The sequence below is a fragment of the Aethalodelphis obliquidens genome, unplaced genomic scaffold (genome assembly GCF_003676395.1).
Source record: "Aethalodelphis obliquidens isolate GAN/ISIS:26980383/991018 unplaced genomic scaffold, ASM367639v1 scaffold9, whole genome shotgun sequence".
Classification (NCBI taxonomy): Eukaryota; Metazoa; Chordata; class Mammalia; order Artiodactyla; family Delphinidae; genus Aethalodelphis; species Aethalodelphis obliquidens.
Genome location: NW_020837953.1, coordinates 15,756,231 through 15,778,960, shown reverse-complemented (window position 1 = coordinate 15,778,960; position 22,730 = coordinate 15,756,231). Strand labels below are relative to the sequence as shown.

Genomic DNA, 22,730 nt, shown 5'->3' with positions numbered 1-22,730 from the left:
ACAGGCTCCGGACGCGCAGGCTCAGCGGCCATGGCTCACAGGCCCAGCCGCTCCGCAGCATGTGGGATCTTCCCGGACCGGGGCACGAACCCATGTCCCCTGCATCGGCAGGCAGACCCACAACCACTGCGCCACCAGGGAAGCCCCCTGGATCCTTTAAAAGTCACTCTTGCTTGCATTTCCCCCTATTGACACATGAAAGCTGTGTTGGTATTTTACTCTACATACTTCAAATGCACATAGGAATAGAAGTGTGTTATAAATCTAGCTTTCTTTATGATGTTTCTGATAATATGAGAATTGAAAACTTTACCTTCTCTTGTACATAGTCAGACTTTCTAAACATTTCATTCTAAGTTCAAAAGTTTGAAAATTATTAGTTTTGGAAGCTCAAACACTAATGTGACCATTTTATGAAGGGTGAAATGGATTTGTGTAGGCTGTTCTATACATAGAAACACAGTTCTTATTAAATATTCAGGGCCAATGGAAAAATAACAAAAATGTAATGGAATCAGAATGAATTAAAGCAAGGCTATATATTGAAAGTCATATTATAAAAGGCTTGCTTTCTTCAAGCGTTACTTATCCTAAATTATAATGGTGAAGTGTTTGGAAAATAGTTTTGAACCATAAATTCAGCATAACTTCATTTGACTTCTCAATAATCTTAGAAGCAATAAAAGAACCATTATTAAATATATTGTAATGTTAAGATGTGGCGGTTCTTCCAAAAACTTGTAAGGCTTTCCTAGTGAACAATAAACTCTTGTAGTTGATTTTATTGCATACTAAACACAAGTTGCTGGGTTTTTCCCCTATATGTTTGCTTCAGTATAAATTTCTTTATACAATCACCTCCTTTTGTTGTAGTTCAGTTACTTTCTAAAGATGCCAAAGGAAACAAGATTTTTCTTATTTATATTAAATAGCTAAAACCATGTACTTTTCTTTATATTTTTGAAGGGTGGAATTGTGTGAAAATGTGGACAGTTTTGTTCCATTGTCGGTTAGAATTATTATTTTTTTTAGTGGCAGGTGGCTTGGTAATATTAGTAATATTTGGATTATTTTAAATATCAAACACCTCTACCCAGTTTACTATTTGCCTATATTATCAGGGTATATTTAATTGTCCTGTAGTTTGACAAATGTGAGAGAAAGAACTGAGAAGTTACTAAGGGTCAAGCATTATATACTTTGCTCTTGGAGGCAGCTATACCTTGCCTATGACTTTTATGCATATTAGCCCCTTAGGGTTTATGCATCTAACTACAATTCAACATCCCCAATGCCCAGGAAACTGAAAAGTACACTTTTTCATTTCAAAAATTTACCTCATTTACAGTAAATGTGATAATCTCTTTCTTTTTCTGGTACATTTCCTACTGTCACCTTCTGCTGTTCTGTTTGTTTGTTTTTGTTTTTTTCCTATTTTTCTACAGGTAGATTTATTTCCCAAACATAGAAAAAAAGGCAATTGCTTTTTTCTGTGGTCTTCAAAAAAAACTAAAATATTAAAAATGACTCAATTATCCAAATAACTTTAACTTTAATGTTAAGCTAAGAAACAAAAAATATTCTCTTAAACAGCTCAAAGTAAATAGGTAATATGGAAGCACTCATTATTAAATAAAGTTCATATGAGATTAAATATCATTATATATTCCTTTTATTTTGAAATAATCTCAAACTTGCAAAATAGGTGCAAGTACAATTCAAATAATTTTTTGGAAGGGGGAATATTTTCTAATTTTTTTCCAACTTCATTGAAGTATGATTGACAAATAAAAATTGCATATATTTAGGTTGTACAACACGATTTTTTAAGTTATACAATGTGATGATCTAATATACATATACATCGTGAAATGCTTACCACAATCAAGTTAATTAACATGTCCATCACTTCACATAGTACCATCTGTGTCTGTGTGTGTATGTGTATGTATGGTAAGGACACTTAAGATCTACTCTCTTAGCAAATTCCAGTATACAATACAGTATTATTAACTATAATCATTATGCTATATATTAGATCCTTAAAACTTATTCATCTTACAACTGAAAGTTTGTACCCCTTGACCAACATCTCCCTGCTCCCTCACTCCCTAGCCCCTGGCAACCACCATTCTACTCTCCAGTTCTATGAGTCTGACGTTTTTGGATTCCCAAATAATCTATGGGCCATCTAAGTTGCTGGGCTCTAACACTCCCTTTTAGGCTGCTGCCACTTGGTGCTGCTTCGTTCCCTCTTTCCCTGTCTAACTTCCTTTTCTCTCTTGCTTCACGAAGGTTTGGACTGAATTTTTCAGGAAAGTGAGGCAGAAGAGAGAAAAGGTTAAGGGTTCAGAGACTAGAGAGAAGAGGAAAGAGGAAGAGCAAGTATTTTATTATATCTTACAATTAGCTATTTTGCTATACTACGACTCCTTATGCTCCCAAAACCTATCTTGAAAATAGAAAATAAATAGTACAGAAAAATAATAGGAAAGAAAAAAGAATATGATACCGAAAAAGAAAAAAACGTTTTTCTTAAATGTACTTAATCTTTGTTCTTACTTTATTTTATGCTTCCAGCCATTAAGTGTTGTCACAGATTATAACAAGGCTATGAACTATGGCCAATCCCTTTTTCTCATCTTGTAACTGAAAAAAACCACACCACATACCCAGGGAATTTAAGGTATTTAAGTTTGGAGGCTATGCAGAACAGCAACAGCAATAGCGAAATTCCTATAATCCTACAGTCCCTACAACCCAAACTGTAAAATCAATAATGGTTAAAGTTAGAGAAGGATATGCAAAATATACCTTTAATAGCAAAATATTTCCCAGTTCTGAACTTGTTAAATGCGAAATGGGAGCCAGAGGATATTCTCCATCCCTTTTCTATAAGGCAATTCAGGGAGATTGAGCAATCAGTTGCCACTTGATACCAAATGGTAACCGGCTCTATACACACCTTTATATTACTTCTCCCTCATTTCCTGTCTCACTCCCTTTACTTTCACTCTTGCTTCCCTAGGATTGCATTCTCTAATAACGTAATTTAATCGCACATTAAAAAGCCTTTCCAAGTTCAATGAAAAGCAGGAAATCTCCCTTAGTCCAGTACATTCTATGGCACAAACAACACTGAGTTTTGTGACTTGCAAAAATAGGGACCACAGGTTCCAGATTGGAAAGGAAGAAGAAAAATTATCTCTATTGACAGAACTAATAAATGAGTTCAACAAAGAGGTACAAGATCGATATATGAAAATCAATTGTATTTAAATACAGTAGAAATGAACTGTCTGGAAATGAAATTCAGAAAACAATTACATTTATGATAGTATATAAATGAATACTTAGGAGTATCAACCAAGCAAGTAGACAATTTGTACTTAGAAAACTACAAAATATTGTTGAAAGAAATTAAAGAGGATGTAATAAATAGGAAAATACCCCAAGATATTGTTAAAATGGTATGATAGACAAAATAATGCCCCCCCCAAAAGAAAGTCCTCATCCTGATTCTCTGAACTTGGCAAAAGAGACTTTGCAGATGTAATTAAATCAAGGTTCTTGTGATATAGAGATTCCCTGGATTATATGAATGAGCCCAATGTAATCACAGGGTTCTTTATAAGAGGGAGGGCAAGGGGACCTGGTGGCACAGTGGTTAAGAATCCGCCTGTCAATGCAGGGGACACAGGTTTGAGCCCTGGTCCAGCAAGATCCCACATGCCAAGGAGCAACTAAGCCCATGCATCACAACTACTGAGTCTGCTCTCTAGAGCCGGTAAGCCGCAACTGCTGAGCCCATGTGCTGTAACTACTGAAGCCTGCATGCCCTAGAGCCCATGAGCCACAACTACTGAGCCCACTGGCTGCAACTACTGAAGCCTGCAGGCCCTGGAGCCCGTGCTCTGCAACAAGAGAAGCCACCACAAAGAGAAGCATGCACACTGCAATGAAGAGTATCCCCGCTCACCGCAACTAGACAAAGCCCACATGCAGCAACAAAGACCCAACACAGCCAAAAATTAATTAATTAATTAATTTTTTAAAAAAGAGGGAGGCAAGGGGCTTAAAGTCAGAGAGAGAAAATGTGACAATGGAAGCAGAGGTTGGAGTGATAGGCTATGAAAATGGAGGAAGGAGCCATGAGACACAAAATGTAGATGTGGCTTCTAGAAGCGGGAAAAAGGCATGGAAAGAGATTTTCCCCTAGAACCTCCAGATGGAACAAAGCTCTGCCAACAACTTGAGTTTTGCCCAGAAAGACCCATTTCAGATTTCTGACTACCAGAACTATAAGATATTAAATATGTGTTGTTTTAAGCCACCAAGTTCGTGGTGCTTGTTACAGCAGCAATAGAAAACTAATACAAATGGCGATACTGATTTGTACAAATTAACCTACAAATTCAATGCAATCCCTATCAAAATCGCAGCTGGCTTTTTTGCAAAAATTGACAAGCTGATCCTAAAATTCGTACAGAAACTCAAGGGAACCAGAATAGCCAAAACAATCTTGAAAAAGAAGAACAACAGTAATCAAAACAATATGGTAGTGGCATAAAAACAGACCTACAGACCAATGGAAATCAAAAGCCCAGAAAATCAAAAACCCATGCATATATGGTCAACTAATATTGATATCTGACAAGGGAGCCAAGAAAACTCAATGGGAAAAATCGTTTATATTTACTGATAGTTTCTTCAATAAATGGTGTTGGGAAAACTGGGTATCCACATGCAAAAGAAAAACTGAACCCCTATCTTATACCACTCACAAAAATTAACTCAAAAAGAATTAAACTTAAGAATCTGCCTGCCAATGCAGGGGACACGGGTTCGAGCCCTGGTCCAGGAAGATCCCATATGCCGCAGAGCAACTAAACCTGTGCGCCACAACTACTGAGCCTGTGCTCTAGAGCCTAGGAGCCACAACTACTGAGCCCATGTGCCACAACTACTGAAGCCTGCGTGCCTAGAGCCCGTGCTCTGCAACAAAAGGAGCCACCACAATGAGAAGCCAGCACACCACAACAAAGAGTAGCCCCTGCTTGCCGCAACTAGAGAAAGCCCACGCACAGCAATGAAGACCCATCGCAGCCAAAAATAAATAAAAAAATAAAATTTTTTTAATTAAAAAAAAAAGAATTAAACTTAAGACCTAAAACTGTAAAACTCCTAGAAGAAAATATAGGGGAAAGGCTCCTTGACCTGAGTCTTGGCAATGATTTTTTGGATATGACACCAAAAGCACAAGCAACAAAAGCAAAAATAAACAAGTGGGACTACACCAAACTAAAAACCTTCTGTACAGCTAAAGAAATAATCAACAAAATGAAAAGGAAAACTATGGAATGGGAGAAAATATTTGTAAACCATATATTGGATAAGGGGTTAATATCCAAAATGTGTAAGGAACTAATACAACTCAATAGCAAAAATACAGTCTGATTAAAAAATGGGTGGAGGACTCGAATAAACATTTTTCTAAGGAAGACATATAAATGGCCAACAAGTACATGAAAAGGTGTTCAATGTCATCAGGGAAATGCAAATCAAAACCACAATGAGATATCACCTCCCACCTGTTAGAACGGCTATTATCAAAAGAAGAGATAACAAATGCTGTCCAGGATGTGGAGAAAAGGGAACCATGGTGCACTGTTGGCAGGAATGTAAACTGGTATAGCCACTATGGGAAAACAATATGAAAGTTCCTCAAAAAATTAAAATCTGAACTACCATATGATCCAGCAATCCCACTTCTGGGTACATATTTAAAGGAGTGAAATCACTATCTCGAAGAGATATCAGCACTCCCATGTTTACTGCAGCATTATTTATAATAGCCAAGACATGGAAACAACCTAAGTGTCCATCAAGGGATGAACAGACAAGGAAAATGTGGGGTGTGTGTGTGTGTGTATGTGTCTGTGTATGTGTATTATTCAGTCATAAAAAAGAAGGAAATCCTGCCATTTGTGACAACATGGATGGACCTTGAGGGCATTATGCTAAGTGAAATAAGTCAGACAGAAAAAGACAAATACTGTATGATCTCATTTATATGTGGAATCTAAAAACATCAAACTCATAGAAACAGAGAATAGAATGGTGGTTGCCAAGGGCTGAGTGGTGGGGGAAAAGGGGATATGTTAGTCAAACTTTCAGTTATAAGGTGAGTAAGTTCCAGGAATCTAATGTGCAGCATGATGACTATAGTTAACAATACTGTACTATATACTTGAAAGTTGCACGTACCACAATGTTCATTGCAGCTCTATTTACAATAGCCAGGACATGGAAGCAACCTAATTGTCCATCAATTGGAGAAAGAATGGATAAAGAAGATGTGGCACATATATACAATAGAATATTGTACATATTACTCATATTTATGAGTATTATGAATATTACATATTTATGACTGAATATTACTCAGTCATAAAAAGAAACAAAATTGAGTTATTTATAGTGAGGTGGATGGACCTAGAGTCTGTCATACAGAGTGAAGTAAGTCAGAAAGAGAAAAATACCATACGCTAACACATATATATGGAATCTTAAAAAAAAAAAAAAAGGACATGAGGAACCTAGGGGCAGGACATTCTCTACACAGACGTAGAGAATGGACTTGAGGACACAGGTAGGGGGAAGGGGAAGCTGGGACGAAGTGAGAGAGTGGCATGGACATATATACACTACCAAATGTAAAACAGATAGCTAGTGGGAAGCAGCCACATAGCACAGGGAGATGAGCTCAGTGCTTTGTGACCACCTGGAGTGGTGGGATAGGGAGGGTGAGAGGGAAACGCAAGAGGGAGGGGATATGGGGATATATGTGTATGTATAGCTGATTCACTTGTTATAAAGCAGAAACTAACACATCATTGTAAAGCAATTATACTCCAATAAAGATGTAAAAAAAAGAAAGAAAGTTGCTGTGAGAAAGGGCTTTAACATTCTCACCATAAAAGCAACAAAATGGTAATTATGTGAGGTGAAGGATGTGTTAATTAACCTTACTGTGGTAAACACTTCACAATATATACATGTATCAAATCATCACATCGTATACCTTAAACTTGTATAATGTTATGTCAATTATCTCAGTAAAGCTGGGAAAAGAAAGAAATAAAAGAACGAAGTTCAAAACTCACACTTTCCAATTTCACACTTTCCAATTTCAAAACTTACTACAGAGCAATACAAATCAAAATAGTGTGATATTGACATAAGGACACACATATAGATCGATGGAACAGAACTGAGAGTCCAGAAATAAATTTAATTAATTTTCAATTAACTTGCAACAAGAGTGCCAAGACCATTCACTGGGGAAAGAATAGTCATTTAAACAAATTATGCTGGGACAACTGGATAGTGACATGCAAAAGAATGAAGTTGAAGACATTTCTGATACCATATACAAAAATCAACTCAAAATGGAACACAGAAGTAGAAGAGCTAAAACTATAAAACTCATAGAAGAAAACATAGGAATAAATCTTCATGTTGTTGTGCTAGGCAATGTTTCCTTAGAAATGTTATCAAGAAAACAAGCAACAAAGAAAAAATAAACTGTACTTCATCAAAACTAAAAACTTTTGTGCTTCAAAGGATATGACCAATAAAGTGAAAAGACAGTCCACAAAGTGTAAGAATATGTTTGCAAATCATAAACGTGATAAGAGACTACTATCCAGAATAAATAAAGAACACTTACAGCTCAGCAATAAAAAGACAGCCCAACTTAAAAATGGGCAAAGGATATGAATAGTCATTTCTCCAAAGAAGATATACAAATGACCAATAAGCACATGAAAAGATGCTCAATATCATTAGTCATCAGAGAATTGCAAATCAAAATCAACCATAATGAAATACTTCTTCACTCCCACTAGGATGGCAATAATAAAAAAGATAGGTAATAACAATTGTTGGCAAGCATGCAGAGAAATTGAAACCCTTATACATTGCTGGGGGGATTATAAAATGGTGTAGCCACTTTGAAAAATAGTTTGGCAGTTCCTCAAAAAGTTAAACATAGAGTTATCATATGACCCAGCAATTCTATTCCCAAAAGAAATGAAAACATATGTCCACACAAAAGTTTGTACGTGAATGTTCATCGCAGCATTATTCTTAACCAAAAGGGAAACTACACTAAAGTCCAACAACTAAGGAATGGATAAACGAAATGTAGTATATACATACAATGGAGTAGTATTCAGCCATAACAAGGAATGGAGTACTGATGTGTGCAACAACACAGATGAACCTTGAAAAATTATGCTAAGTGAAAGAAGCCAGTCACAAAAGATTACATGTTATATGATTCCATTTATCTGAAATGTCCAGAATAGGCATAGAGACAGAAATTAGTGGTTGCTTAGGGTTAGAGGGGATAATAGGATTGGGTAGTGCTATTAAAGGGTATAGAGTTTCTTTTTTTATTTTTTAAGATTTATTATTTATTTATTTATTTTATTTATTTTTGGCTGTGTCGGGTCTTAGTTGCGGCACAGGGGATCTTCGTTGAGGCATATGGGATCTTTCCTTGTGGCGTGCGGGCTCTTCGTTGTGGTGCGCAGGCTTCTCTCTAGCTGTGGCGTGCAGGTTTTCTTCTCTACTTGTGGCGTGCAGGCTCCAGGGTGCGTGGGCTCTGTAGTTGCGGCACACGGGTTCCAGAGAGCATGGGCTCTGTAGTTTGCAGCACGCAGGCTCTCTAGTTGAGGTGCACAACCTCAGCAGTTGTGGCTTGCAGGCTTAGTTGCCCCGCAGCATGTGGGATCTTAGTTCCCTGACCAGGGATCAAACCCAGGTCCCCTGCATTGTAAGGCAGATTCTTTACCACTGGACCATCAGGGAAGTCCCCTAGGGTTTCTTTTAAGATGATAAAAATGTTCTAAAATTGACTGTGGTGATGGCTACCCATATCTGTGAATATACACCTTAAATGGGTGAGTTGTATGGTATGTGAATTATATCTTACCAAAAGTGTTAAGCAAAAACGGAAGGAGGGGAGGGAGGGAGGGAGGGAGGAAGGAAGGAAGGAAGGATGGAAAGAAGGAAGGAAGGAAGGAAGGAAGTCTGCTAAGAGAGCCCCCCAGTTCCAAAATACTAAGTCTCTTCAGGGACACTGCCAACACTCTCACCTTCAAGGCCTCATCAAGCAGCCTTGGCTTCAGAGCAGAAGGAAGGTTCCTTACTAAAACCTCCCAGCAATGCTAACTTGTCTTGATGGTTTGCTAAATGACATAATTATCACATGGCTATATAACTGCAGTAAGTTAAAATCCAACTCCTTCTCATTTTTTCAGTTCTAATCTCTAAGTGAATAGGTAATGGGGAGAAAGTGCGAAAAAAACTACTCGCTACTAACTAAAGTTCTAAATAAAACTATACTAAAATACTACAAGTAAAAACATAAGATTTTGGATAAGTAACTTCTTTTGTTGCTAATTATCCTGATGATATATTAATAATATTTGCAAGGGACAACACAAGAGGTGAAAATCTACAAACTTCTGCAATAATCATTCCCATAATGTATCAAAGAAACATTAATAAAGCAGATTCAACAAGGTTATATTTGATCTTTAAAACCCACATAATAGATCTGATTTTAATGTCGCATAAATATAATGTGCTATGTTAGCAACATATGGTGTTTATGAAATTAAGCAGATTTACCAACACAAAGAAAAGTAACATCAGGAAGTACATGACATTTAGCATCAAGGTTATCACTGGAGCATCTCTTGATACTCCCCCTTGCCCAATGTTGACAGTAAATGAACAAGTATAGTGGCCAAGACCTAAAAAGGGCATGGTAACTAGGCTCAGACTCCTCAGTCATGACAGTCACCCCATCTGGTAAGCCACCTAGACAAGAAGAGATGCTAGCCAAGAATCTAGACTGGAAATTAGTGGAGGGAGACAGTGAATATCAGTTGTTATCTGGAGACTAGCTGTAGTGGAAGAGGTTGTAATTCATCTGCTAATCTCACTCTTGTAAATTCCCCACATTTTATAAGAGACCAAACAGAATGTTGGAGAATTTGTTTCCACATGGGGTGAAATTACTATATGAAATGAATCCAAGAGGCACAAGGAATACAGTGACCAGATACTCCCTTCAAGACCAAGGCATTCATTCCTCTAACTGCCAGGAGAGTTGGCTGCTAGTAGCTCACAGCCAAGTCCTCCTCCACAAACTGCCCTCAACCAAAGTATCATGGGTTGCGTTCTCTGAAAGCACACACTGAGAGGGAATTTGGGATGCAAGATGCTTATTAGAAATCAATACCTGTGAAGGAAAGGCAACAGAAGCAGGACTGAGAAGAGGAAGAAGTCAAACTGTAATGCAGGCCTGACAACCACGTACAGTTCCCTGGAGCAAGAACTGCCTGTCAAAAATAGCTAGACCTTTATACCCGCACCTTGCTCAGCCATTTGCAAGCTGCCCCTAGAAGACTGTGACCGCAGGTGAAGCAGCTCTCTGTAGCTGAGGCAGACCCTGAACCAGCTGACAGTTGAAAGCCATCTGCTTAAAGCACCTTCTGCAACAGGGAAGGAGAACTGTGTAGTTCCATCTCTTCCACAGAATGAAACTACGCCACCCAAGGTTACGCCGTCAGGTCAGCCCACATCTAACTCCAGACAGCTCTGAAGTGTCATCCAAGCTCCAGAGTTCCCAAAAGGACTGACTAAAGTCTCTGTTGCAACTGCATCGGTTCGATCTCTCTGCCCTCCTAATCTTGCTTCCCTCGCTCCGTTACAAGTATTGTTCCTCAATAAAGCTTCTGCAGGCAAATCTCCATCTCAGAGTCTATTTCCCAGGAAACATAACCTAAAAAATCTGATTCCATAGGAAAATTCGATAAAGAGGTAGCTATGATCTACTCTATTCAGTAACCACACAGGATATTATTTCAGCTAGTGCAAATCATTAAAACTTAGCTGTCTATGGCACAATAATGTCAAGCCATCATTCTGTTAAAACAAAAAAAAAAAAAGGAACTTAGCAGCATTTAGATAAGTAGCAAAACAGAATATATAAAAGATGACAAAATTGAAATATTCAGTAGAAATAGCAAACAGTAGATCTGTGTTAACCTTTAAGAAAATAAAGTAACTATCCTATTCATAACCTGAAATGGGTAGAATAAAAATGGTTAATGAATCACATCCACCCATATTATACATATCAAGGCTCAAAGGCAATAGAGGAACTTATTGCAGGATTTTTATCAAATAAAGCAGATTCTTCTGCATAAATCTGTGGTTCCTGAACTTATTTGAGTTACAGATCCCTTTGAGTATCAAATGAAAGTTATATACTGTCTTCTCTGCAAAATGTCCATATGCATTTGTAAAATGTGAAAATAATTTCAGGAGTTCCTGGATCCCTGAAAGCCATTTACAGGTGCCAGGTTAAGAACCCCTAAAATAAATCACGTTTATAAAGGTAAAATGACATCTGTCCAACACATGTTAACTTAAAAGACAAAGATGCTGACCAAAATGCAGCTGAATAAATCATATTGTCTTTAACTTATTTTAATTACATTATTATATAAGGAATATGTAAATAGGTTCTCACTATAAAATAATTAAAACAATACAGATTAAATTTCCGCTTGGTCATCCCTATTCCCCTTTCTCTTCACAGAGATTATTTATAAGTTTGATGTAAATCCTTTCAGACTTTTCCAGTGCTTTTTCAAAAACGTACTACTTATTAAAATGTGGAGAATCATTTTGGACACACTATGTTAAGAACTAGCATTTAAAAAGCACAAAGGATGATGTTGGCTGTGGGTTTGTCATATATGGCCTTTATTATGTTGAGGAAAGTTCCCTCTGTGACTACTTTCTGGAGGGTTTTTATCATAAATGGGTGCTGAATTTTGTCGAAAGCTTTTTCTGCATCTGTTGAGATGATCATATGGTTTTTCTCCTTCAATTTGTTAATACGGTGTATCACATTGATTGATCTGCGTATATTGAAGAATCCTTGCATTCCTGGAATAAACCCCACTTGATCATGGTGTATGATCCTTTTAATGTGCTGTTGGATTCTATTTGCTAGTATATTGTTGAGGATTTTTGCATCGACGTTCATCAGTGATATAGGCCTGTAGTTTTCTTCCTTTGTGACATCCTTGTCTGGTTTTGGTATCAGGGTGATGGTGGCCTCATAGAATGAGTTTGGGAGTATTCCTCCCTCTGCTATATTTTGGAAGAGCTTGAGAAGGATAGGTGTTCACTCTTCTCTAAATGTTTGATAGAATTTGCCTGTGAAGCCATCTGGTCCTGGGCTTTTGTTTGTTGGAAGATTTTTAATCACAGGTTCAATTTCAGTGCTTGTGATTGGTCTGTTCATATTTTCTATTTCTTCCTGATTCAGTCTTGGCAGGTTGTGCATTTCTAAGAATTTGTCCATTTCTTTCAGGTTGTCCATTTTATTGGCATAGAGTCGCTTGTAGCAATCTCTCATGATCTTTTGTATTTCTGCAGTGTCAGTTGTTACTTCTCCTTTTTCATTTCTTACTCTATGGATTTCAGTCTTCTCCCTTTTTTTCTTGATGAGTCTGGCTAATGGTTTATCAATTTTGTTTATCTTCTCAAAGAACCAGCTTTTAGTTTTATTGATATTTGCTATCGTTTCCTTCATTTCTTTTTCATTTATTTCTGATCTGATCTTTATCATTTCTTTCCTTCTGTTAACTTTGGGGGTTTTTTGTTCTTCTTTCTCTAATTGCCTTAGGTGCAAGGTTAGGTTGTTTATTCGAGATGCTTCCTGTTTCTTAAGGTAGGATTGTATTGCTATAGACTTCCCTCTAAGAACTGCTTTTGCTGCATCCCATAGGTTTTGGGTCGTCGTGTCTCCATTGTCATTTGTTTCTACGTATCTTTTGATTTCCTCTTTGATTTCTTCAGTGATCACTTCGTTATTAAGTAGTGTATTGTTTAGCCTCCATGTGTGTGTTTGTTTTTTTTTTCCTCGGGACGCGCGCCTCTCACCACTACAGCCTCTCCCGCTGCGGAGCACAGGCTCCGGACGCTCAGGCCCAGTGGCCACGGCCCACGGGCCCACCCGCTCCGCGGCACATGGGATCCTCCTGGACCGGGGCACGAACTCACGTTCCCTGCATCAGCAGGCGGACTCCCAACCACTGCGCCACCAGGGAAGCCCATGTGTTTGTATTTTTTACAGAGCTTTTCCTGTAATTGATATCTAGTCTCATAGCGTTGTGGTCGGAAAAGATACTTGATACAATTTCAACTTTCTTAAATTTAACAAGGCTTGATTTGTGACCCAAGATATGATCTATCCTGGAGAATGTTCCATGAGCACTTGAGAAAAATGTGTATTCTGTTGTTTTTGGATGGAATGTCCTATAAATATCAATTAAGTCCATCTTGTTTAACGTATCATTTAAAGCTTGTGTCTCTTTATTCATTTTCATTTTGGATGATCAGTCCATTGGTGAAAGTGGGGTGATAAAGTCCCCTAGTATGAATGTGTTACTGTCGATTTCCCCTTTTTTGGAAAAACTGAAAGCATATCCACTAAGATCAGGAACAAGACAAGGTTGCCCACTCTCACCACTATTATTCAACATAGTTTGGGAAGTTTTAGCCACAGCAATCAGAGAAGAATGGGAAATAAAAGGAATCCAAATCGGAAAAGAAGAAGTAAAGCTGTCACTGTTTGCAGACGACATGATACTATACATAGAGAATCCTAAAGATGCTACCAGAAAACTACTAGAGCTAATCAATGAATTTGGTAAAGTAGCAGGATACAAAATTAATGCACAGAAATCTCTGGCATTCCTATACACTAAGGATGAAAAATCTGAAAGTGAAATCAAGAAAACACTCCCATTTACCACTGCAACAAAAAGAATAAAATATCTAGGAATAAACCTACCTAAGGAGACAAAAGACCTGTATGCAAAAAATTATAATACACTGATGAAAGAAATTAAAGATGATACAAATAGATGGAGAGATATACCATGTTCTTGGATTGGAAGAATCAACATCGTGAAAATGACTATACTACCCAAAGCAATCTACAGATTCAATGCAATCCCTATCAAACTACCACTGGCATTTTTCACAGAACTAGAACAAAAAATTTCATGATTTGTATGGAAACACAAAAGACCCCAAATAGCCAAAGCAATCTTGAGAACGAAAAATGGTGCTGGGGGAATCAGGCTCCCTGACTTCAACTATACTACAAAGCTACAGTAATCAAGACAGTATGGTTCTGGCACAAAAATAGAAAGATAGATCAATGGAACAGGATAGAAAGTCCAGAGATAAACCCACGCACATATGGTCACCTTATCTTTGATAAAGGAGGCAGGAATGTACAGTGGAGAAAGGACAGCCTCTTCAATAAGTGGTGCTGGGAATACTGGACAGGTACATATAAAAGTATGAGATTAGAACACTCCCTAACACCATAAACAAAAATAAGCTCAAAATGGATTAAAGACCTAAATATAAGGCCAGAAACTATAAACTCTTAGAGGAAAACATAGGCAGAACACTCTATGACATAAATCACAGCAAAATCCTTTTTGACCCACTTCCTAGAGAAATGGAAATAAAAACAAAAATAAACAAATGGGACCTAATGAAACTTCAGAGCTTTTGCACAGCAAAGGAAACCATAAACAAGACGAAAAGACAACCCTCAGAATGGGAGAAAATATTTGCAACTGACAAAGGATTAATCTCCAAAATTTACAAGCAGCACATGCAGCTCAATAACAAAAAAACAAACAACCCAATCCTAAAATGGGCAGAAGATATAAATAGACATTTCTCCAAAGAAGATATACAGATTGCCAACAAACACATGAAAGAATGCTCAACATCATTAATCATTAGAGAAATGCAAATCAAAACTACAATGAGATATCATCTCACACCAGTCAGAATGGCCATCATCAAAAAATCTAGAAACAATAAACGCTGGAGAGCGTGTGGAGAAAAGGGAACACTCTTGCACTGCTGGTGGGAATGTGAATTGGTACAGCCACTATGGAGAACAGTATGGAGGTTCCTTAAAAAACTAAAAATAGAACTACCATATGACTCAGCAATCCCACTACTGGGCATATATCCTGAGAAAACCATAATTCAAAAAGAGTCATGTACCAAAATGTTCATTGCAGCTCTATTTACTATAGCCAGGAGATAGATGGAAACAACCTAAGTGTCCATCATCGGATAATGGATAAAGAAGATGTAGCACATATATACAATGGAATAATACTCAGCCATAAAAAGAAATGAAATTGAGTTATTTATAGTGAGGTGGATGGACCTAGAGGCTGTCATACAGAGTGAAGTAAGTCAGAAAGAGAAAGAAAAATACTGTATGCTAACACATATATATGGAATATAAGAAAAAAAATTGTCATGAAGAACCTAGGGGTAAGACAGGAATAAAGACACAGATCTACTAGAGAATGGACTTGAGGATATGTGGAGGGGGAAGGGTAAGCTGGGACAAAGTGAGAGAGTGGCATGTACATATATACACTACCAAACGTAAAATAGATAGCTAGTGGGAAGCAGCCGCATAGCATAGGGAGATTAGCTCGGTGCTTTGTGACCACCTAGAGGGGTGGGATAGGAAGGGTGGGAGGGAGGGAGACGCAAGAGGGAAGAGATATGGGAATATATGTATATGTTTAACTGATTCACTTTGTTATAAAGCAGAAACTAACACACCATTGTAAAGCAATTAAACTTCAATAAAGATGTAAAAAAAATTTTTTTTAATAAATAAAAAATAAAATAATAAAAAGAACAAAGGATAGGGACTTCCCTGGTGGTGCAGTGGTTAAGAATCTGCTACTAATGCAGGGAACACGGGTTCAAGCCCTGGTCTGGGAAGATCCCACATGCCACAGAGCAACTAAGCCCGTGTGCCACAACTACTGAGCCCATGCACCACAACTACTGAAGCCCACACTCCTTGGGCCCATGCTCTGCAACAAGAGAAGCCACCGCAATGAGAAGCCCGCGCACCGCAACAAAGAGCGGCCCCTGCTCGCCGCAACTAGAGAAAGCCCATGCACAGCAACGAAGACCCAACACAGCCAAAAATAAATTAATAAAATAAATTTATTTTTAAAAATTACTCAAATAAATAAATAAAAAGAACAATGGATAGATATTAGTGGTTTTCCTAATAGCACATGCAGTACTGGTAAGATTAATGACTTTTTCATATAATGCTTTCCTATAACCATTCTATCCATTTTTTTCAATTTGACCCACAAGTTCCAAATCTGGTTTGGAAAAAACTAGTGTATAAATCAATCAGTAGAGCAATTCAATCAACATCTACTAAGCATATTCCATGTAAATCACTGTGCTAAGTACTATGGAATACTGTATCCCAAACATTTAAACCTGGAGAGCTTGTCAAAGAAACAGATTCCTGAGCCCCATTCCAATTTTAGTCAACTAGAATTTACAAGGGTGGAGCCCCAGAACGTATTTTAACAAAGTTCCTCAAGTGACGTGAGTAAAATATAAAGCAGCAGTGTTGGGAATCACTATTATGAAAATCATAGAAATTAAAAAGATAATGGTTTCAATTCATTCCCACAAAGACCTGTTAAAAGTCCATTATGAATTCTACTAGGTATTGTACTGGATGCTGAATATATTGTAGGATACAGTCCTTGCCCTAGAAGTGCTTACAGACTGGAAGAGAAAATCATACCTAATAATAAATAATTATAACACAAGCTGAAAGTAGAAAGTGCTGTCTGTCCCCTAACTAAAATGTACGCTCCATGAAAGCAGGAACTCTCTTTTATTCACTGCCATATCTCCAAGCGTCTAGACAAGAGCCTAACACATAATATGTACTTAATAAACAATTGCTGAATAATGCATAGGACTAAAATGGAAGGTTTAATTTCAACTAAGTAGATAAAGAAAAGGCACTGTTAAGAACAGATGTATAGACTATTAAGAGGCAGGGAAGGTTAAAACAAAGAGAATTAATATTCATAGTACTACGCTACAATGTGTAAGAAACTCCAAGTTGACTTTGAATACATTATCTCATTTAACTATGATATAAACATTCTGAGATGGTGTCTCCTGAGGCACAGAAGGGTTAAGTAACTTGTCATCCAAGGTTACACAGCTAGAAAGTAGCAGAACTGAAATGTGAACCCCAGTCTCTAATAATAAGGCTTAGGAATTTAGACCTCATTTCCTAAGAAAAAGAATGTCTTTGAAGTTTTTTTTTTCCTATTTGGAATATTTGCTTTTTTAATAACAGCTTTATTGTGATGTAATTCATATATCACAAAACTCACTCTTTTAAAGTGTAAAATTCAGTGGTATTTAGTATATTCACAGATTTGTGCAATCATCACCATTATCTAATATTAGAACATTTCATCACCCAAAAACGAAACCCCATACCCATTAGCAATTACTTTCCCTACCGCCAGGTCCTGAAAACCACGAATCTACTTTCTGTCTTTAGGATTTGCCTATTCTGGACATTTCATATAAACTGAATCATATGACATGTAGCCTTTTTTAAAACATTTTTTTCTTGTGGTAAAATATAAACAAGATGTATTCTTTACCCATTTTAAGCGTACAGTTCAGTGGCATTAAGTACATTCACACTGCTGTACAACCATCACCATTATCCATCTCTAGAACTTTTTCTTTTTTTTATAAATTTATTTATTTTATTTTATTTATTTTTGGCTGCACTGGGTCTTCGTTGCTGCACACAGGCTTTCTCTAGTTGCGGCAAGCAGGGGCTACTCTTCGTTGCAGTGTGCGGACTTCTCATTGCGGTGTCTTCTCTTGTTGTGAAGCACAGGCTCTAGGTGCACGGGCTTCAGTAGTTGTGGCACGCAGGCTCAGTAGTTGTGGCTCGTGGGCTCTAAAACGCAGGCTCAGTAGTTTTGGCACATGGGCTTAGCTGCTCCGTAGCATGTGGGATCTTCCCGGACCAGGGATCAAACTTGTGTCCCCTGCATTGGCAGGCGGATTCTTAACCACTGCACCACCAGGGAAGTACCTAGAACTTTTTCATTATCCCATAATAAAACTCTGTGTACCCCTTAAATAATAACTTTCCATTCCCCTCTCCCCCCAGCCTCTGGTAACCTCTATTTTACTTTCTGTTTCTTATGAATTTGCCTATTTTAGGTAGCTCATATAAGTGGAATCATATAATTTTTGACCTTTTGTGTCTGGCTTACTTCACTTAGCATAATGTCCTCAAGGTTCATCCATGTTGTACCAAGTGTCAGAATTTCCTTCCTTTTAAGGCTGAATAATAGTAAATTGGATGTATATACTAAATTTTGTCTATCCATTCATCTGTCGTTGGACACTTGGGTTGCTTGCACCTTTTGGCAATTGTGACTACTGCTGCTATAATGTGGGTGTACAAATATCTGTTCGAGTTCCTGCTTTCAATTCTTTTGGCCACAGACCCAGAAGCGAAATTGCTGGATCCAGTAATTTTATGTTTAGTTTTTTGAGGAACTACCATAACATTTTCCACAGAAGCTGCACCATTTTATATTCCCATTAGTGATGCACAAGGGTTCCAATTTCACCATATCCTTACCAACACTTGTTATTTTCTGGGGGTTTTTCTTTATAACAGTCATCCTAATGGATATGATGTCCCATTGTGGTTTTTTGCATTTTCCTAATAATCAGGGAGTGATGTTGAGCATCTTTTCACGTGCTTATTGGCCATTTGCATATCTTCCTTGTAGAAGTGTTTATTCAAGTCCTTTGACCATTTTTTAATCAGGTTGTTTGCTTTTTGTTGTTGAGTTGTAGGAGTTCTTTACATATTCTGAACATTAATCCCTTATCAGACATATTCACTTTGAGTGGCTATTAGGGTATCCATTTAGAAATATCTAGCAGGCAACTATACATGCTGATCTTGAATTCAAGAGGGAGAAAAAATGATGTACACTTAACAGTCATAGTATTTGCACAGTGACATTTATAAAGTACTTTCATGTATATTAGTTTCTTTAGAATCTCACAAAAATCCTAACACTTGTTCAGATGAGAAATCTCAGGCAGATCTCCGGACTACAAATCCCAAGATTAAGATTATTTGGAAGTGCTTCAGGGATCAAAGGGAAGAAGCTGGCCAAGCTGCCTGAGTTTTGGGCCCCATCCCAATTCCCCAAACATCTCAAATTTTTCTGCTGCAAAAACTGGAATATTATGTAAGATTTCATTTGAAAATAAGTAGAGGTGCTTGAAACAAATTTGAAACCGTTACATTATATGATACTAACTTATGTTCTTAAAATAGTTATTGAAGCTGTAGAAATAAATAAGATTGCTTAATTAGAAAACTTGGGGCAAGAAGGTAATCCTACTTTTGTGGGGTAAGAGAATAAAGAAGGAAGGTAGAAGGAAAACCAGAATGGTGAAGTAAAACAAAAATCTAGGAAGAAACGTTTCAACAGGAAGGTTCAGAAGACTACAGAAAATGCTATACAGAGGTCATGAAGGATGAGGACTGGAAAAAGGATACCGTGTCTGGCAATCATGAGGTCATTGGTGACCTTTAAGAGATCAATTTTAATATAGTGAGCAAAAGCAAAAGTCAGATTGAAAAGGCTTCAGAGGTGGCAAGAAAGTTAAAGAAGGAAAGGTAACAAGTATGGAATACTCTCAACAATTTTGATACAAGAATAATAGTGAATGAATATTTACATAATACCTGATAAGTGCTAGGCCCTGTTCTAAATACTTAACATGTTAATTAATTTATACTCAAAACAATTCTTTTTGAGTATAAAACAAATGGACCATCATTCTGGTCCATTTATAGTTGAGGAAACTGAGACATAGTGAGGAGCCAGAATTCTGAAGCTACCTGCTGCATAGTCCCTGCATATATGTGATAATATATAATATAATCACATATATATCATATGTCATATTATATAATATATAATGTGTAATAATATAATATATAGTAGATAAATGCAAATATACATGACAGTAAAGAGTACAATAATATTGAGAGTATAATCTATAAAAAACTGAATCACTGTATTGTACACCTGAAACAATATAAAATTCTAAATCATCTATACTTTAATTAAAAATAAAAATAATAATATAATATTGAGTGAGAGAAGAGATTAGCAAAAGTATTTTTTCACAAGAACCATAACATGGGGAAGGATTTTATACCACTAACATCAATGTATGTTGGTGATGCTCGACAGTCATGTCCGTTTACCAGGTGTTGATAGATTTAAGCAAAATAAAACAGGCTGACTTCCTGAATGTATTAACGTGGCAGGCTTGCATTCAATAAAACCATGAATGAATAGGAAAAAATGTAATTATCTCCAAAGGCTTTCAAAGGCATAATACATTCTCCTGTTGCTTACAGAATGCAAGATAATGAATGGATGGATGGACCAAAATCTATTTTACTGATTAGCTCTATCATATTTGTACCTTAAAAAAGCAACAATTTTTTTAAAAAAGAAAAAAAGGATCCTATGAAGATAAAACAAAGCTATTCTAAAGACAGAAATCTATAAAATTTATTCTGAAAAAAAAGAATATCTGCAGTATTTTTGTCATCTTCCTGCCTGCCTATGTTACCCCTTTGAATCAACTATGGGCTAGAGTATTATAGGGCAGAGAAATGCCAATATAGAAAGAATTTCATGAAGGGTCAATCTAACTTGTAAGCAATAAATAGTGTTTTCAATCTAATATTGCAATATTAGACATAATTTTTAAATTTCTTATAATTAAAATATTAAAATAGAGCAATTTATCCAGCTGTCCTCATTTCTCTAATCACTTTCTACCCTTTGCCTCCACAGTAACTACCTCTATTATTACAGAACACTGTGTTAAGTGCTATTTTAACATGTATCCTATACTAAACTGTATACTCCTTAAATACAGAATTTATATTCTATTTTGCACAGAATATTTAAAAATGTTAAATATAAGTTTTATAAATGAATGGAGGAATGAACAAACATGAATAAAATTATATGTTGGCATTACATTTATACAAGTGTCTTTTGATGGTAAGAATTTACACACTTTTGCATAAGACCTTTCCAAAACACAGACACACATTTTAAGTAGTAAGAGAATAATTTTCCTTGAGATCCATTAATAAACCTAAAGATAGACAAAAGAAAATAGACTGAAGTAGAAAAGAAAGTTGACGTAGTCCATAGCATTTGTGTAATAAATATTACATAATGTTTTGACTGTCTATGATAAGTTTAAAAACACTGACAACACTAATAAAGGTGATCATTTTTCTAGAACAGTGTTTTCAAACCTTGGCTGCACATAAAACAACCAAGGAACTTTTTAAAAATTCTGAAGTTCAGTCCTTATTCTCAACAAATTCTTATTTAATTAATTCGGGGTGAGTCCTTGGCACTATTTTTTTAAAAATCTCCCCAGGTGATTTTAATGTGAAGCCAAGATTGGAACCCACCACTCTTTCCTTTAAAATCAATTTGAGGCATAATTTACATTCAATAAAATATACCAATTTTAAGTATACAATTAAGTTTTGACAAATGAATACAGCCATGTAACCACTACCATAATCACAACACAGAACATTTCCATTACCCAAAAAAGTTTCCTCATGCCCCACTGATTTACTTTCTGTCACTATAGCTTAAGGCTTTCTAAAATTTCATGTATATGGAATTGTATTGTATGTTCTCTTTTTGGTCTGGCTTCTTTTATTTAGCATAATGCTTATAAGAATCATCCATGTTTTAGGCCATCAGTTTGTTCTTTTTTATTGCTGAATAGTATTCCACTATATGCATATACAACAATTTCTTTATCTATTCACCCATTTCATAGACATATGGGTTGTTTCCTGTTTAGGGCTATTCTGAATAAAGCTGTTGTGAATATTCAAGTACAAATCTTTATATGAACATATGTTTTCATTTCTTTAAAGTAAATACCTAGTAATAGATTGCTGAATCTTATGATTAAGAGTATGATTAATTTTATAAGAAACTGTTCTCTGGGAATTCCCTGGTGGCGCAGTGGTTAAGAATCCGCCTACCAATGCAAGGGACACGGGTTTGATCCCTGCTCTGGGAAGATCCCACATGCCACAGAGTAACTAAGCCCTTGCGCCACAACTACTGAGCCTGCACTCTAGAGCCTGTGAGCCACAACTACTGAAGCCCACGCGCCTATAGCCGGTGCTCCTGCAACCAGAGAAAAGCCCGCGCGCAGCAACAAAGACCCAATGCAGCCAAATAATAAAATAAATTAATTTTTTAAAAAAAAGAAAGAAATGATACAGTGGCTGTATCATTTTGCATTCCCACCAGCAATGTAAGAGAGTTCTAGTTGCTCCACATCCTTGTCAGTACTTGGCAGTGTCAGTCTTTTATTTTACACATTCTAGTGTGTGTATAGTATTTCCTTAGGTTTTAATTTGCATTTCCCTAAGGACTAAATAAATATAAAAACAACTGTTCTTAAGGTAAGAAAACCACTAGGTAGAGGGTACTTCATCTTTTGATTCAACAATGTATTTTTAAAGAAGGTAACTATGTTATACTGCCTTGCTTACCACATTCATCACTCCATTATAATGAGAAAGAAGCAAATGACCGAAAAAGCTTTTC

The 22,730-nt window shown here is 36.7% G+C and overlaps 1 protein-coding gene across 1 annotated transcript in view; it reads right to left on the bottom strand.

Moving 5' to 3' along the window:
* Positions 1 to 22,730, bottom strand: part of ZSWIM5 (zinc finger SWIM-type containing 5) — a 264,002-nt gene that overhangs the window by 231,724 nt on the left and 9,548 nt on the right. The window lies entirely within an intron of this gene.